This window comes from Alexandromys fortis, unplaced genomic scaffold, assembly GCF_014885135.2.
Source record: "Alexandromys fortis isolate MF-2015 unplaced genomic scaffold, M_Fortis_MF-2015_v1.1 scaffold_153, whole genome shotgun sequence".
In the NCBI taxonomy this organism is placed as follows: domain Eukaryota; kingdom Metazoa; phylum Chordata; class Mammalia; order Rodentia; family Cricetidae; genus Alexandromys; species Alexandromys fortis.
The window spans coordinates 862599-880272 of NW_026068032.1; the positions used below are offsets into that span (position 1 = coordinate 862599).

The window sequence follows — 17674 nt, forward strand, 5'->3', positions numbered from 1 at the left end:
TCTGATTGGTTGGCTGATTTTGGTTTTGAAAATTATGAAAAATAGGGAATGCATGAGTCTACATGGAGTTGGAGATCCTACAATTTCCGGGCTCGGGTTTTCCCTCTACCTTCACCACCATGCTGCCCCTGTTCAAAGCCCTCGTTAGCTGTACGTGGCACGAGAGTTGCCTCTAAGTTCTAATTTGAAGAGCACAGGAAACTTTGATTTCTTCTGCAATCTCCGCAGCTCTTTCTCTGAGAAATGGGAAGATCATAACAAATGGGAGTGTGATAATATCATCTAAGCAGAGAATTAAACCATAATGAACTATTTATACCTTTGAATTAATTAGCTTATGAGCCAGAGTTTAAATGGGCCAAATGGGGTAGGAATCTTGGAAGGCCTCATCAAAGCAACCTGGACCGCTGTCAAGGGCCCTTCCTGAAACTCAGGGTCCTCATTAGGAGAGCTTTCAAAAGCACCTACATCAGACAGCTAAAGGGGTAAGGGCTTAGAGAAAACAACTCGGCACGCATTCCCCTAATAGTTTACGCTTGACCTTAACTCAATTTTAATACCAGGAAATTGCATTTGACGACGTTTATGAAAAAAGTCCTACAGAAATGTCCCAGTAAGGCCCAGCAGCAAGCCCCTAATGTAACAAGGTGTCTGCTCTCTACCCTTAAGGGGTCTACACCACAAGTCACCTGGCAACATCAAAGTCCATTATCTTCAAGCAGAAGGTGAGGCCTTAGCTGCCAAGTTTCATCCTTCAGTTACTCTTCTCTCAATGGTAACTTTTCAGGCAAGTTAAGTCTTGGTTCACCAGAGTAACTTCTGTTCATCCCAAGCCCTCCTCATACATGGACACAGCTGGTATTTCCGTCACACCAGAGAGAGAAAACGAATAGCCAAGTTCTTTATCATCATTAACAGTCCTAGCCACCCCCCACGCTCCCCCAAATAGGAAAAGGAATTGCAAGACTGATCATAATTGGATTAAGACCCATAATTCTTTAATTCATTCAGCAAATGGAGGCATTTGGAACAGTTTATTTACAGAGTTGTTTAGACAGTTTTGTGTGGTGTTTCTGAAGATAAACCAAAATGCCTTTCTGAAATAAGTTTCAGAGCCCAAATCATTAACATATGAGACTCGAATGTAGACAATTTACAAACGGGTGTTTTTAAACATTGTTTGGAACAAAATTGGACTTTTATTTTATTAACTATCTACAAATCTAGGTTCAGGATATAGTTGATAGCCGCGTGAAACAGACAGGCACTTTCTTCACCTCTAAAATAAACGTACATTTCCTGAACAACAAATCCCTGTTGAAGGGTACATTTACTTCGGGCCTAGATGAATGGTTTCCAGAATGCTGTTAGGGTCCTAATTACATGCCGTCCCTGACCACTAAAGTTGACCCCGAGTCGGATGAATCACGCAGACCCTGCCAATCAGCCGCATCTCGTCAGGTCCAAGCCACACTTCACATTAGTATTCTCAGCTCTTTGAAAGCCATGTTTTCAGGAAATCACGAACCATGAGTTCTTCTCCTTCAGTTTCCCTCCTTGAATCTGCTCTGAATGTACCTTGAAGACCAGGACTGCTTATCACGCAGAGAAAAAAAAGAAGCGCTTCACAGACGGTACATTCTTGCACGCACTGTGTCTTATTTTTAAGTGTGCTTTGCAAGAAAACATTTTTGCAAGAGGTCAAGCTCCGTTCTTTGGGAAAGGAAAATTTGAAAATTTTAAACTTATAGCTCACTCCAGCAAGGACCAAAAGATGTTATACATGGCTAAGAACGTCGCCCTTTCATGTACCACGTACTCTGTATGCCCTAACAATCTCCGCAAAGAATGTCCATTTTCTCGCTCGCCTGCAGGACTGAGAATCAGTCTAAACAGGATGCGTGTCTACATGAGTCAACTAGTGTGTCCCAAAAACCTGCTGATTTACCAACTGAGGTTAGCAGATGCGAGTGCTGTATGTATGCAACACACATCCAGCCATGATTGGTTAAGCGCAACAACAAAACTAATTCCGTGTTTCTGTGTGAAGAACTAAGGCATCCCTCAGTATCAGAAGCTTATACTATGTCAGAGCAGATCGGCACTGCCCATCCAAACAGGCTACAGAGAGAAAAGAATTAAAGCCGAGAGGAAGCAGAAAGCTTCAGAAATGGGATGAGCAGACCACTGGAAAGACGAGGAGGAAGAAAAAAGAAATTCTGCCTAGGATGCTACCATGTAATTAACACAAACAACTAAATAATTATGCGTATCCCTTCCCACCCCCACAATTAAATGTTTTTAAACAACTTGCCTGATGAAAGATCTACCTTTTAGGCAAACAAAAGCCATCCCCAGCAGTTTGAGGATTTGAGACTGGATTGCATCAGTTTCTGAGTGATGCTGGTGATTTTTATCTCCTAGAGTTCTGAGGATAAACACTGGATGGCATAATCTCCAAGAGAATTTTGCACGGTGCCCAGGAGAACTTTCGATGTAAGTGCTTAATGTTTTAAATCACTCTGCCTGAATTTATCTAGGCTCTGGCCTCGGAGCTATATTTAAATCAGGAAGAAGCACCCCCTGGAAACCGTGCTCCCTCTATCTGCTTCTGAAAACAGATTCCTCCCGTATCTGCACAAACAACCATCCTCAGACAGCCGGATTCCTTTAAAATGAGACAGATCAAAATTTAGTGGTTCTGTACAGACTATGAAATCGTCCTCCTTTTAAAAGCTATAAAAGTCAAACTTTGGGCAGGGGAGAACATTTCCGTGTACTTTTAAAAAAAAAATCTGGCCCTTAACCTAATCATTCCTGGCAATCAAGTCCCCAGATTCTGGTTTTTCTGATTGAAAACTTCAACAGATCTCCCACCAGCAGTTTCAATGGGGTAGTGTGTGTGAGTGTGTGTGTGTGTGTGTGTGTGTGTATGTGTGTCTGTGTGTGTGTCTCTGTGTGTGTGATACTAGGAGCCATAATTTATGAACACCAAGAAAACAAACCACTGTTGTCTAGCCTGTTTGCAGATTCCCACATTTATTACCCAAAATCCCACAGATTTCCCTCTGCCTTGCCCTTGACAGAAACTGTGCTGAGCAGAAAAGGTTCTCTGGGGAAATCTCTCCTCATGCCTTTCTTAACAAACCCCTTGCATATCTGGATACTCGGAACATCTCAACTGGGTTACAACAAATTTCAAAACTTTCCTGAGGCAGCAAAGCCAATAGCCACTCAGAGTATCCCGGGTGGGCTCTGCAGTCGCACACACACACTTCCTCATTTTGACCTGCTTTAGTTGATGGGGGAAGACTGGAAATGAATTCACGTTCCTCACTCTCAACTTAGGCACTGAGACCAGCGCCTTCTGAGAGTCAACGCGGGCCAATCTCCTTATTAATATATTCACTGTGCAAGATGACTATTAAAATATGTGAACCGTGTCCCACGGATCTGAGGCCGGCAGATCCCTAACTCCAAACACTGCTTCAACTTGCTTCCTACCCGCATAAGCCCGCTCCTTACTTCTTACTCCCCTTGGCTGTGAAGCGCCAGCTGAGTGTGACACAGCACGTGAGGGGGCTATACTCTGCACCAAGTGAGGAAGGGGGTTTCAAAGAGAGGGGGAGAGGGAGAAGTTGCAATAAAACGAAAGCTTCCGGTCTCTGAAATCCAGAAGGATGAGACGTATTTCTGAGCCTCTGGGAAGGAATGAAGAGGAGAAGAGGGAGAGAGATTGTAGAAAGCGAAACAAAAAGACAAGGTGACGGGGTGGGCTGAGAGTGGTCTTTCTCTTCTAGACAGGCGCAGGGGCTTTGTCCAAGTTCGAGGGTCTGTCCCTAGGAGACGCACAAGCTTAGCCCAGGGCTGATTCCCCCCTGCGCTGCTTGCCTCCTGCACCTCGCATCACCGCCACCACTTACAAAACAATACAGGCAACAGGACACGGGTTTTCCAACAGCAGCCCAGATAAAGTTGGCTCGGTCCCGCGGATCACAGCCCCCTCCTTCCCGGAGGGGGGTGGCAGCGCCCCCCGCAGCCTCCCCCGCAGCCGGGCCCAGCCCCCTCCCGGGACTTGAGCAAACTCCCGCGCCCCCTCCCTGGTGCTGCGCGGCTTCTCCAGCTGGAGCAGGGCGCCTTGGAGGGCTGCCCGCCACCGGCACCTCCACAGCGGGACGCGCCACAAAGTTAAAACGCTGCGGTTCACGCACCTTACCGGCTCTGGTTAATCGCTCCTCTGACGCGGGATGCGCAGCGGCGGGCGGGGGCCCCCGGAGGACTCTGGAGACGGGATGGGGCGATTTGCCTTTTGCACTGTGTGTGTGTCTGTGTCGGGTGTGTTTGTGTGGGGTGTGCGCGCGCGTGTGTGTGTGTGCGCGCCTGTCCCTCTCTCTTTCTCTCTCTCTTCCACCCCCCCACCCCAACCTCTGGCTCCCTCTCTCGCTCTCTCTCGCTCTCTGTCTCTGTCTCTCTCTCTCAAGGACGAAGTGAAATCCCTAGGCTGGTCATGAGGCGGCTTCGGAGACAACACAATGCTGGTGCAAATAAATAACAAAAGGCGAAAAAGACAGTGGGAACAATGGGGGAGGCGAGGGCAGCGCTCCAGCCGCCAGTGACCGTGGCCGGCGCGCGCCCCGGGGTGCGGCGGGCGGGGGCGGCGCGGGGACCCGGATTGCTGCAGGTCGACCCCCCCGAACCTGGGGTCCACCCTGACCTCCTGCCCGCGGCCGCGCGCCCGCATCCGAAGCCCTGGAACCCCTCACGGTCCTCCTGCTCTGTTGCAGCCCAACTGGCTTGTAAATAACGCACCGATCACCCACACCGTGAAAGATTTTTTTTTCTTCCCTTTAATCTGCCCTCCACTTAAAGACGAAATGGCAGGAGTGGAAGGAGGCGGGTAGGAGAGGGGAGCTCGCTTCTATTCCTGCGCGATCGTGTCTGGTCAAGTCTTCTTTGTCAACTTCTTCCTCGCCCTGCGCCCACCCACCCATCCCCTTCCCTCTTGCGCCCACCCCCGTGTGCAAACAGGCTTTCACCGGATGGCACGGGGACGCGCGTTGGGGGTCTGCGGGTGTCGGTGGAACCTTCTAGGTGGTCAGCAGACCACCGTTCGTGTTTTGAAGCCACTACTGCCTTTCAGGAGTCTGGCTTTGCACCCGGGGCCGCTGCTGCCTTTTGCGGGTTTAAGCACCTACCCACTCCTTGGGGGTGAGGGGTAGAAGAAAAGTTTAGAAACCCACTGATCTCCACCTCTGGGGTGACTGAACTGGTTGATTCTGTGTGCATTCAGCCAAGGAAAAAAAAATATCACGAATGCCCAAGAGCCAGGGGTTGATATTGAGGGCAGCGAGATGAGGTTGGGCACTGGGTTCCGGAGCTGCGCCACTCGGGAGTGCGAGTTACATCACCACCACCAGCATAGAAACTCGGTGGGTGAACCGCCCCAGGCAGACGCTGCGGGCTGAAGGAAGCCTGTTCTCTGACAGCTCCCGAGCTGCTGCTGGCTTAGCATCGCTCTTCTCTGACTTAAAACAGCTGCCAGGGGGAGGGGGCTAGAGAGGGGATCCCCAAGAAATCTCTAATCAGGGTTGGGCAGAGATAAGGGCTCTTGCAGAGACCCAGAGGAGCATGCTATCAGGTAGCCAGGACCAAGGGACTGGAAGAAATTGATGGCAAAAGCCCCCGCCAAAAAAAAAAAAAATCTAGCAATATGTTTTTTGTTTGTTTTGTTTTCTTTCTGGCCCCTCCTTTCCTTTGCCTATCTTGGCTTGTGTGTGCCCCCTCCCCACATCTGTGATTCCCCTGAGAAGAACATCCCTGGCCTGCACCTCTTCTCCAGGCACCCCCAGCATTTCCCAGAGTGCACCAAAGCTGCCCAGAGATCAAGGAACCTGCTGTGTGTTCTTCATCCTCCTGCAGAAGCAGGGCCCTTGGAGCAGCTTGGGAAGCAGACTCAGAGCCTGCAGTCAAAGGCCCACTCCCTCTGGGTGACTTGTTCCCTGATGCCTGTCTACAGAGCAGATGTGAAGAAGCAATACAGGGTCTGGATGCCCAGGATAGCCACAAGCTTGGAAAAGTACGTCTCCTGCCCCTTCCACCCCTGGTAGGTGGATCGCTAATACCTGGGGGGGGGGGTTGCACTTGTCTAGGGCGGCAAGTTTCCAGCGAGGAGAGGTTCTGACAATTGATTACTTACTACCTGCTTTCTAAAAATGGCTAAACACCTTTCCCTGGGAAGAAAAGTGAGAAATGCAAATCTTAATAACTCGAGGCAGAAATTTCAAAGTGTAAACACAGCCATTATCCACTCCCACAAAGAAAAGCGCTCCCTTCGACAAATATTTGATAGCACGGAGCCCATTAATTAAGAGAACAATCCAATAAGCCCAGAGCTTCCGCGGGGGTGGGGGCTCTGAATGATCATCAGCGGCGAGGACTTTATACACCGGGTGATCATCCCGTGCTCAGTGTGTATCCTTAAACACCTTTACTATATTCCTGTAAGTATAGTTAACGAGAGAACTGAAATAACAATAATCTCATAACAAAACTATAAAACTCTTGGATTAATGTGGCCTCCATACACTGAAAAAAAAACAACAAATCTGTGTTTGAATAAAACACCTTCCACGTGTGTCCATTTTCTCCCCAGGCTCTGTCCCTCCGGCTCCTAGTCAGTCATTTGCAGGTGTGACCCACTCGTTCAGTGATAATTGCCTTCCACCTTCAGTCTAAGTGGAGCTTTTACTCTGAAGAGTTCTCTGGCTGGGGAGGTGGCTCAGCAGTGAGTGTGTTAAGAGGACCTGAGTTGGGGGTCCCAGCATCCAGGTGGGGCAGCTCCCACTCTGACTCCAGCCACGATAAGATACGGGCACCTCTGGGCACCTGCACTCACAGACACACAGACACATACATACAAGTCAGAAATAGCAGCTCTCGCCACACGAAGGATGGTCTGTTCTCCTGATGCTAAGATGTCTTTCAAAGTTTGCTATTAGAAGGTCAAGCCTGGTTTCTCCAGAAAATGAGCAAAGGGCAAATGTGGACCAGTTACAAAACACTGGCTCCTCACTGTACTGGTCAGAATATGTGTAACCCTTGTCAAGGATTGCCGTACGTACACTGATTTCCACAGGGATTCGAGCTTTCGAGAACCCACTATATGAGGAAAGGGGAGTGAAGTAGATTCTCTCCCCATGGTCGTCTGAAGGCGCCTGCTTGGCCTAAGCCAACCAACCAGAGCAGGGGCAGAGCCTCTCTTAGGAGCACTTACTTCTTGTTCTTCAGTGTTCCAGCTTCAGGGGCAAGCAGGTGTCCAACTGACGGGGGAATGGGATTGGTGGAGGAGGAAGACAGCAAGCTCCCTGGTTATTGAAACCACATGCTCTCCAGACTAAGCCATGGTTGATCAAAACCTTCCAGTGGGATATGTTTGTTTGTGTTAAGCCTGGAAAACAAAACCACACTGAAGTGAGGCTATCTCATTGAACATCAGTGTTTCCATTTATCAAGTGTGTACTACATCCCGGGTTCCTAGCCAAATGCTTTGCAAATGTGTTCCTTTCTATCCTTCCCACAACAGACTTGCAAGAAGTGCAGTGCGACATTCCTGCTCTGCCGAGCAGACGAGGGAAGCTTGGCAAGGCATGGTTGCTCACCCAAGGCCCTGCTGTGTGGCAGCCGCTGTACCACAGTGCACACCAGACCTGGCCAGCTCCAAGACGGGACATTGCACTTCCCCAAGACTCCTCCCAAATCATGCCAGGGCCAGTTCACAGTGCCAAATATTAGGTCATTATGTATGCACAACTTAAAATGACAAATTTATTGTTGGGTTTCTAGCTCATGAGTAGAGGACTTACCTAGCATGTGCCTAGCATGTGCCTAGCATATGCAGAACTCTGGCCTCAGTTCCTAACACTGCAACAACAGCGAACTAAAATACAAACATTACTACCTAATTCCAGACATGAGCCGTGTTCATGATCTTGCTCACCTAAATCTTCGGATAACTATGAAATTCCCAAGAAATTATATCTGTACCATATATACATCCAGGGTTTTAAACAATACATATCAAGTTATCTTATTTTGTAGATTAGACAATTATATATTATGTGTACACATACTTGCCCATGTAATTAGTATGTATATTTTAAAAGCTAAACCTTGATCACAGACTTGTGTGGTATTGCTCTTTACATGACATGAAAACTCAAGCCATCAGTCACCATAGTACGCGAGAGGCTGAGGCAGGAAGACCACAACTGTCCTAGGCTGCGTAACAAGCCCCAAGACATCATGTCTATATAGCAGGAGCCTGTCTCTTCAGAAAGAATAAAACACTAAAGTAAGGGAATCCCCAAGGTGAGGCTGTGAGCCACATCATTTTATTCTATCATTTCACAGACATGCAAACAAACGTGGAGAATTACGTAAGTTCTAGAAGGTTGTACAAAGAGGAAGAGAGCCTGGGTTCAAAGTAAGCAATGAGTGACTTTGTTATACTGTCTTTCAATGAGCATATAGTCATAGTCATATATATATGACAAATATTTATGCATACAATGGCAATATATACAGAATATAGGCATATATTTATGCATATATGTACCTATATATCTTCACGGGCAGACAAACTTTTACATAGCTAGAAATCATACCGATAGCTATAGGAAACACTTACGCATGAATGGAAAGTTTCGTATGCTTAAGATATTCACGACCGAATTCCTCTAGTATAGCTAGAGATATCGGTAAAGTGCTATTAAATATTATTTATTGATATGCAATATTAGTTACTGGCCTATGTGCATAAGGTCCAGTCCGTTGGTGGATTTATGTTAATACGTAAGAGAAAAGGTACTTGGGAATCTACCTGTGAAAAGCGGAAATACAGTCCCTATTCATTCTTTGCTACAAGAAAATATCAGACACAGGGCAGTTATAAAAGAGGTATACTTATCTCCCAGGTTGGAGCTGCAGAGCTCAAGATGAGTGGCTGTTTCTCCTCTCAGGAGAGACTCACACCATCAAAATCCCAGAGAGACCTAGCTGGGGAGACGACCTAGCAACTCAACCTGGTCCTTGACAGAGCCCTGACTGTGTTCACCAGGGCCTCACCCCATACTGGGCACCTCTCATTCTCTTTGTTGACCCAGGCAGTCACCCAAACTCTACACTGGGAAGTTCAGTCTCAGCGCAGCTTTGGGGGAGACAGACATCAGCCCACAGCCAAGCAGAGAAAGCCTTGAGAGGAAGGGAACCCTCAAAGTGAAGCCGAGCAGTGGATGCACCCCTTTCCAGAGATGGGTCGGCGCTTTCACTTCTTCAGTTAGGGCAGTGTTCCCATCTCCTCCTGGCAGCAGGAGAATAGTATCAAATGTTGATGCAAGTTCACTAATTACGGACTCAAAACCCTGACCCCCCTTCCAAGGAACCTTAAAACATTTGATAAGGATTTTCGATAGCAGAATGATGTGTTTACCTTATGGCTGTTCTCATCTCTCTCCCCATAATGGAGGGAGGGACATGGCAATTTTGGGCAGTGAACTCCAAAATCAACAGCTTTATAAAACTGTTTCGGGTTTCTGAATTCTCTCTGTCTCGCTTCTGTCTCTGTCTCTCTGTCTGTCTCTATCTCTCTGTCTCTGTCTCTCTGTCTCTGTCTCTCTATCTCTCTGTCTCTGTCTCTGTCTCTCTGTCTCTGTCTCTCTATCTCTCTGTCTCTCTCTCTGTCTCTCTCTCCAAATATGGTATCTGTTGTCATATCAGGAAGGAGTAACTACGGACAGCTTCCAGCCACGCTTCACAGGTTTCCAGCATATTTCACAATCTCCCAGCATGCCTGACAATTTCCCAGCATGCTTTATAACCTCCCAGCACACCTCATCTTGATGAGTATTAAGATCCTGACTTAAGGAAAACCGGAAAGAGTTGCCTATTATCCTAGCACTTGAGAGGCTGAGGCAGGAGGATTGCTGTCAATTGAAGGCCAGCTTGGATTACCTAGTAAACGTCAAACTAGCATGAGCTAGAGTTCCCAGATCCCGCCCCTCACACAAATGCCCTGCCCGAGGCGAGGTCACTAAGCAGGTTAAAGCACGCTAAAGACAGGAGTTTGGTGAAAAAAGAGAACCATCTTCTCAGACGCTGTCCCTCACCTGTCCCCGCACACGTAGCACACACAGCAGTAACAGCGGAGGGCTGAGCTGAGCGTGGTGGTGCATGCTGGGTAATCCAGCGGGAGAAGACTAAAGCAGGGTGATTGCAGTTCAAGACCAGCTCAGCCCACGTACCGAGCTCCAGGCTAGCCTGGGCTACAGAGGGAATGTCTCAAAAGTAAATAAAAACAGAAACTACAGCCCCCTATGACTGAGATACCACACACAAAGCTCTCGTTGAGGGAAAGAAAAATAAAACTTTTGAAAGCCTATTACAGATACAGATGTTTTCATTTAGAAACTACTATGAAATTGAGTGTTCTTTCATTTAAACGTTCCCCTGTGGTTCCGCAAATTAAAGATTGGTAGTGTGGTATTAACAACCAAGAGCTGGACCGAATTGAACTGGCTAAACACAGTTGGTTAAGCTGCCGCCGATAGTTTCTGTAGCTGAAGCTGACCGAAAAACTGAGGTCGCTTAAACATTTTGTATGTAAATCTAATTTTTTAAAACTTATCCACTTGGATATGCATTCTAGAAAGAACTTTTTATGTCAGACATAGTTTTAGAAAGGAAACAATGTAGAGAGCCCGATACTTTATAAACTCCAAACCACAACCACGCTGCTCTCATTAGTGAAACGGCTTTATTACATTCATTGTTAATTTTTTCCTTCCTGGGACAAGAACCAGAGGGAATAACGAAATTAGTGTGAGGCAAATGCAGCAATGTGCGCTCTCCACAGCGCATCCCTTAACCTGCAGGGCTGTTGCATTTATTTATTTACTTATTTGTTCAATTTGACATGTCATCTTTCATTTTGAATAATGAACATTCAGTGTGGCAGTGTGGGAGGGGTGGGCCTTCAATCTTGGCTCTCTGGAGTGTAAGAGGCCGAGGATGGGGAGGAGAGTCATGCAAAGCTGTCCTCTGGACAAGACATGTCTGTTACAGCCACGAGCTCACAGCGGCGTGTTACCTGCCCAAGTTCAGCACAGGTGGGGGAGAGGACGCTCAGGACCCAGCCCCACTGAGTTGCTCTTGGGGGTGGATGGTTTCTGAGGACGGATAATCATTCTCTTTTGAGGATGATTGGCCATGGTAAGATTCTCATGCTCCCATGGATGTCCATCACCCACTAGAAAATTTAAAAGAAAAAAATTATAAAAACATAAAATTGGTTGGGGAAAAATGGAAAGAGTTGATCTATATGATCGGGTTCCATTGTATTCCTGAATGAAACTTTTGGGAACAAAGAGAAACTCTTTGATGGTCTTCCTTAATATATGAATTGCCCCCAAACGTAGCCCTCTGAATAGATTCTGTGCCCTCTACTTTACAGTATTTCCCTATAAATATGTGCATTTATTTTATGTATGAGCAAAACAGAAACAACTGGTGCTTTAGAACTTTACAGGTACATACAATAATCCCAGCACTCAGAAGCCTGATGCAGGAGGATTAGGACATAGAAGCCAGGCAGGATTACCCAGAAAGACTGAACCCAGGCTGAGGGCGGGGCTACAGCTACAGCTGAGGTAGAACATTTGTCCAACATGCCTGGGGCCAGGTTCAGTCCCCAGAACTGCCTAGGAACGGAGCTGCCAATCAAGGGCATAATTGCGCATGCACATAGATACATACATGCACATAGATACACACATGCAGATGTGGGAGGAGGGGTCTCAGACAGCCTGGAGGAACTGGCTCTCTCCTTCGCCTGTGTGGGATACTGGGTATCAAATGCAGGTTGTTAGGCTTGGCGGTCAGCATCCTTACCCTCGGAGACAGTAAGTTTGAGTCCCACTAGTGTGTACATGTTCGAGTCCATGATTGGAAAAGCATGCACAACCAAGAGGGTAGCTTAAAAATCATCACTAAAAGCCGCCTTGCTTTCATCTCTGCAGATTGTTTGAAGTGTGCTCCTAACTTCTCCATCTCAGAGTATCTGAGACCTATCGCCCGTCCTCCCAGGATTCTGACTGAATTAAAATCTTTGCAGAGCTGGAGGTTGGACCCGTGAATCCATGCATGCCAGGTAAGCGTTCCACCACTGAGCTACATGGACATTTACTTATTCAGTTACTTGGTTATTTAGTTATTTATTTAAACACAGAACTAGACTGAAACTAGCAACAAGGCAGGCCTCCTCCTCTGCTAGGATCACAGGCATATACTGTCATGGTTAGCTTACACATTTAATTTAATCAATAGATTAAATGGCTTTTAAAAAAACACATTACTTTAATGTACTTTATCCTAAACTGCCTACATAGTCAAAATGACTCTTCCCAGACAGCTTTGCTCTGCGATAGCATCAGCAGTCGGATTCCTGATTCCTGTTCTACTGTGCAGCTATGTCCTCAGAATTTAAACACTCCCTTCCAGAAAGCTGGGGAAGGGGGTGTTCTCATGAGACTCCAACACCAAACTCAGAAGACTCAGGAAGTTCATAAACTTGCAAGATTCACTAGATTCGACCTTGAGGTTATATAAACAGGAAGCACGGCTGGGAAGTAGAGACTCTTCCACGGATCTGCTGCAATTGGAGAGAGAGATCCAAGGGTGTAGCTTTTGTGCTGGGGCAGACTCTTGTTGGTGCAACTGCCTTGAACGCACACATGCCCCCATGAGTAGCACCAATAACACCCTGGCTCATTAAGAGAGACATGGGTGGCATCATTTCTCTGGTCTGTTTACAGTGCCCTATCTGGGTGGATAGACATTTCCTGGAGTCTTTCCAGGCAAAGTCACATGAAATCTGCTTATGAGATTTGCTCGAGAGCCATTTCCCTTATCCCATCCATCCCTTTGACCACACGATACAGCCAATATTTTTTTAGCTAATTTAACTTTTAACGCACATAATCTAGGCTGCTTCTGAATGCTGGGTACTTCGCTGGATACAGCTGGGGCCACTGATGCCCCTCTCACTTTCCTCTGGCAAGGGCTTCTGACCTATGAAGCATTACAAAGGTTTCAACCCACGAAATAATGAGATCGGAAACAGGTCAGGGGTCAAAGGCAGACTCCAGGGCAGCCTTGTTTAAAACGGGAGACTTTGCTTCCAGACGGGTCTCTAATAATATTCATAGTGAAAAGATCCAGGGGTATTGAGTTAGCTTTCAAAAACATGGGAAGTCTTCCAGTTAGCATTAGAGAAGGCCATTTTCCCCGCTCTGGGCCGATATGGATAAAACACAAGGGATAGGTCATTTCAAAGAGGGCTTGTGGGCTGGGGAATCAAAGTGTTTTCAGGCTGTGACCAAAGATTGACACATCCCACAAGAGCATAGTCAATAGAGCTGAGTTTTTCTGAGACAATGTAGAACTGGTAAATATCTACGTTTCAACATTTAAGAAATAAAATGCCCTAGAAAATCTGGATGATGGGGGAAGGGAAATGACTAAAGTGTTGGAGATTGGAGCAGAAGGTGGGAGAGGATGGATAAAAATGACTGAATGACTGTTGTATTTCTCTGAGTGTATCAGTTAATGACCACCCTTCTATTCTATAACGAGTAAAGTAAGCTAGCACTAAAGCAAATATGAACGTGAGGGGAGATGGGAGAAGGCCTGGATTTGAATATCACCTTGAATGGCCCACCAACTGCATTTTGGCTCTGAGAGAACCCTGATGCGGCTGTCAGCATCCAAACAAAAATGGTTTCTAGACCACAGGCATGCCCCACGCTAAGAGTGGACGGGCTAGCTATAACAGCCTTTCTAGTGCCAAGTGGCCCGGAGCCCACGCAGTTTCAGTGGAAGAAGGACCTTCAAGTAAGTGAACTGTCAGTGACGCTACCTGCTGGGCTCTCCCATGACTACCACACCTAAGCATGGGGAACAGAGAGATGCAGCTAACTTAACAGGTAACCCCAATGCTAAGTGACAGGCATGAGGCATGAATGGAGGTGAGACTCACAGCTGCTTTTGAGGATGAGTTTTATAGTGTCCTGTGGGGAAGCAATGGAAGGGCCAGCCCAGGGGCTGCTTAAGAAACAAGACCCAGATGCTTCTGCAGGTAAGGTTTGGAACTCAAGCCATGGGGGGAGTCAGGGGAGACACGGATGACACATGATACATGGAACCTCAGCGGCTTGTCAGTGGGCACTCTAGGTGCCAGAGATGCAGTGATGATGATCAAATTCCCCTCCTCACCGGAGGAAGTCAGCAACCCTACAGGAGAACATGGGAGCTAGGGAAGGAAGCAAGACCCCCAAGGCCAGTGAGCCATCAGTGTTTAAAGGAGAGTGTGTGGTCAATGTGGCAATCATGACTAACTTGAGATTGCACTGAAACAGAACTTTTTTTTTTTTTTCAAAAAAGACTTTCCACAAATGGTGAGGGTTTTTTTCTGCTAGGTCAGTCAGCTCCACGTTTTCTGGACCCTACATCCAGACAACCCTACACGTGCAGAGGGAAAGCTTTGGCTCTTCCTCTTCGGAATGAAACATCTAGACAGATGGAGGACCGAGCTCTACAAACACCTCAACAGGACGCATTAGGCTGAGCTATAAAATTATTCCTTGTGGGGGCAGAAACAAGGCTCACTAGGGAGAGGGGCTTCATGCATTCCCCACGGCCTGAGTTGGATCCCTGGATCCTACAAGGCATGGGCGAGAACCCAGACATTTCCTATAATCTCTACAACGTGCACATGAATGGGCGCATGCATAGAATTCATTCTTTAAAATCTACCCCTAGGCACACTACTTCAACAACCCACAGCACTCTAAGAACACACAGACCCAGCTAGAGCCGAGTCTATGTTAAGCTATTCGTTTACCTCGTTCACTAACTGTTACAAAGATTGCCTGGGATGATGGCTACAAATGACTTGATAACTTTTAAGGATAACTACATCAAACTCTGCCAACTTACAAAACTTCAGTGACTGTCAAAGGTGGTATTGGCCTACTGAAATAATGACGTTATAACTTTTGATTATTGGGCAATTTGCTTATTTGCTCATTTATTCATTAATATATTTTTGAGACAGAGTAGACCCGAACATCTCTAACCTTGCTCCGTAGCCTAAGATGACCTTGAACCTCTGATCCTCCCACCTCTGTCTGGGATCCTAGGTCTGTGCTAGCATATTCAGTGCTGGGTGTAGAGCCCAGAGCTTTGTGCACCTCAGCATGTGAGCATCCAGCCCAGTGAGCTCCACCCTGCCAGAGCCACCACCTTCAAGGAGAGTGGAAAAGATTTGGCTGGACAAGCGCTTGCTGTCACTTGGCATGGGGCACAAACAGCAAAGCAGCATTAAACCACAGAGAAGGTTCCGGGCCCGTGAAATGTAGCACACATTTAAGAGAAGGGACACATCACCATCAAAAGTGAAAATGGCCCAGAGAATCAAAAGCAAGAGAAACATTAGAAATTAAGGCGCCAAGACAAGATCGACTAGCCGCTCCTCCATGAACAGATACATAAAACCAGCCGATGGGGAGTCCGCACAGAGGCTTCTTAAGATTCAGAGCCCTTTAAAGTTGAATTTCCTTCAGTGGGCCAGGATCTGCATCAGAGTTCATCATCATTCGGTGCCACGGTTTGCAGAGGAGAAAGCTCCCCTAAGGCACTGTCAGAACTGCTAGCCTTGGCCTTACTGCAAATGGAATCTTCGAAATGAGCCTATGGTTATGCGGCTCCCAGTCATGCAGGAGCTTTGGAAAACCGTTTGCCCCGTCTTTCTTCTAAGCAGAGCCCTAGACACTGAGAGGGATTAATGCCTATGAAAATAACATTTAAGTAAACAAGGTGGTCTTTTAAGATACAGTGTTCCTGTCTTAAGTCACAGATGAAAGCTTTTTTTCCCCCTTCTTTTTAATTTTGTTACATTGCAAAAAAGAAAACTTTCTTTCTCCAGGGTCCACTTTCATGTCGGACTGATCCATGCAATTGTCTATGCTTCTGGCAAGTGGGAGGAAAGAGGAGACTTCAGAGGAACAAATTCAGTGACCCGTGGCCCTGCACACAGGAACAGTGGTACCTTGCCTGGCCAAGTCCCAGGGAAGCTAGCCCACAGCTCCCAGACCTTAGCCACCAGCTCAGGGCAAAGAGCAGAGGATTTGAGCGTTAGCAATCTGCAAGTAAGAAGTGAATTTTTAGAAAACATCTTCAACTTTATTGTATCTCTCTTGAGAGCAACATGGTCAATAAAAGTAATAATAAGAAATGAACTACTGAGACCTCAAGAACAATGGCAATGGGTTTTTTATTCTACTGGACCTATTGGTTTCGTGGGAGCCTAGGCAGTTTCGTGGATGCTCACCTTACTAGACCTGGATGTAGGTGGGTGGTCCTTGGACTTCCCACAGGGCAGAGAACCCTGATTGCTTTTTGGGCTGACGAGGGAGGGGGACTTGATTGGGGGAGGGGGGTGGAAAGGGGAGGCGGCGGTGGGAAAGAGACAGAAATCTTTAATAAATAAATAAATTAATTAAAAAAAAAAGAAATGAACACTTGGGGTTAAAGAGATGGGTTCCCAGCGTCCACATCAGGTGACTCACAAATGGTTGTTAACTCTCCCTCCAAAGGATCTGACACCCCCTTCTGGCCTCCAGGGGTACCCAGCTGACCACCATCACACACACATACACACACATAAAATAAAACTTTAAGAAACTAAGACTTAGAACCCTTGTAAGCACGTATTTCCTCTGCTAAGTCTTGATTATCTCTTTTAATCTTCATGATTATCTCTGTATTAGCAACAAGAAATCTGGAGTACAAGTCTGGGCAATAAACTGTTTCAAGATTACCTACCTAATGTCCTCCATATAGAAATGCTAGAAATGCCAAAATTATGTAAAGTCCCAGGTGGTCTGCATTGACAACCAAAATAGCCAAGGACTAAAGAGATGGCTCAGTGGCCAAGAGTGCTTGCTGCTCTTGCAGAGTTCCTGGGTTCATTTCCAGTAACTCACGTGAGCAGATCATAGACACCTGTTATCTTCAGCTCCTGGGAACGCAGCGCCCTCTTCTGTCCTCCACAGGCACGGCACGCACAGGTGCATACAATCACACAGACAATCACGTAATGAAAAGTAAAATAAATCCATCATGGCCTTGACCTCTTTGCTCATATTCTCATTCCTCCCACTCTTCAACTGGACTTTGGGAACTCAGTCCAGTGCTCCAATGTGGGTCTCTGCCTCTGTTTCCATCAGTTACTGGATGAAGGTTCTATGGTGATATTTAAGACATTCATCAGTCTGACTACAAGGCAAGTCAAGATTGGGCCCCCTCCCCTCTATTGCTTTGGATCTTAGCTGGAGTCAGCCTCGTGGATTCCTGCAAATTTCTCTAGAGCCAGGTTTCTGTTAACCCTATAATGGCTCCCTCAATCAAGATATTTCTTTCCTTTCTCTCTCTCTGTCCTTCCTCCATCTCAACTATCCCATTCCCTCAAGTTCTCCTCAACCCTCCTCTTCCTCTCTCAACCTTCCTTCTCCCCCCATCCCCATGCTTCCAATTTTGTCAGGCGATCTTGTATGTTTCTAAT

General features: G+C 46.8%; 1 long non-coding RNA gene across 1 annotated transcript; it reads left to right on the forward strand.

The window, feature by feature from the left end:
- The first annotated feature begins 5072 nt into the window (after positions 1-5072).
- On the forward strand, positions 5073-16252 carry LOC126515194 (uncharacterized). Its single transcript, XR_007595772.1, has 3 exons — positions 5073-6103; positions 12072-12202; positions 16037-16252. It is a non-coding gene; the product is annotated as an uncharacterized lncRNA (long non-coding RNA).
- Positions 16253-17674: the final 1422 nt, after the last annotated feature.